The sequence below is a fragment of the Lucilia cuprina genome, chromosome 6, assembly GCF_022045245.1.
Source record: "Lucilia cuprina isolate Lc7/37 chromosome 6, ASM2204524v1, whole genome shotgun sequence".
NCBI lineage: Eukaryota > Metazoa > Arthropoda > Insecta > Diptera > Calliphoridae > Lucilia > Lucilia cuprina.
The window spans coordinates 50,730,743-50,732,038 of NC_060954.1; the positions used below are offsets into that span (position 1 = coordinate 50,730,743).

Here is a 1,296-nt window from a genome sequence, read left to right on the forward strand (position 1 = left end):
TGTGTTTCATAACTCATTTATTTAATTTAATTTTTGTATAGCCATGGTTATGATGATGTGCTCGATGCCCATGTTTGAGGAACCCCCAAAACATTTCACTGCAAATAGATCATTTTATTATGCCCTTGTAAATTCGAAGAAAATTGTATTCTTTAAAGGAAACGTAAAAAATTTTTAAATTGATTTTGTAAAATTTATTTAGCAATTAATTTGATTAAAAAGTATTAAATAAAATAAATTTTAAATTTTTCTAAAGTAGACCTAAAATTTTATTGTTGGTTAAATTTGTGGGTCTAGAGATTGCCTTACATTAAACAATTAAATCGGTAAAATTAATGTCCCGAGTTACATCACCATAGTTGTATTTAAAAGACTGTAATGATCGTTGAGTCATTTTATGATGACTTAAGCTTCTTAAAAGACGAACGAGATTTTTAAAATAAAAATTTATTTATGAATACGTTCTTATGTCTAAATATTATTGTATCCATTTGTTTACTAAATCTCATTTAATAAATTTCATTTTATTATAGCTATCGTTATGAAAAAGTGCGCAATGACCAGGTTTAAGGAACCCCCAAAAAATTTCAATATGAACAGACCATTTTATTATGCCCTAATAAATTCGCATAAAATTATATTATTTGAAGGAAATATAAAGAAGTTTTAAATTGTTAATTAAATAACGAATTGTTTATCTGAGTTTTTGTTATCAATTTTAAGAGGGGTTTCAGAAGAAGTCCTATAACTTTTCTGTTAAATATTTTTTATAGTAATATATATTTCTTGATTATAGCTTTGCATCGTGTTCTTCATTGTCTTATCATTCACAAAGATAAACCGAAAAATTTCGATGTAAATCGGAAATTTTACTACATTTTGAAAACTCAGCACGATATAATAGTATATGTGGGTGAAATTCAAAAGTTTTAGTAAAAACTTTAAAATTTTTGTTTTAAGTAAGTTATACAGTTAGTAAATCCGTCACTAATAAACATATATTGAAAAAATTAGAAAATTTTCAGAGCTTCATCATAAAGATAGTTCTACCCGACGGTATTATTACTATTAAGAGGAGAAAATTGTCTTAATGTTAAAATTTCTATAAAATAGACTATAAACTAGACTATGAGAAGACTATGACTACGACTATGACTAGACTATGATTATGACTATGATTAGCTTAGAATAGACTAGACTATGACTAGACTATAGACTAGACTATAGACTAGACTATAGACTAGACTATAGACTAGACTATAGACTAGACTATAGACTAGACTATAGACTAGACTA

At 26.0% G+C, this 1,296-nt stretch overlaps 1 protein-coding gene across 4 annotated transcripts in view; it reads right to left on the reverse strand.

Annotated features, from left to right (window-relative positions):
* The window catches only part of LOC111684417 (antichymotrypsin-2-like), an 81,588-nt gene that overhangs the window by 4,306 nt on the left and 75,986 nt on the right, over window positions 1-1,296 (reverse strand). The window lies entirely within an intron of this gene.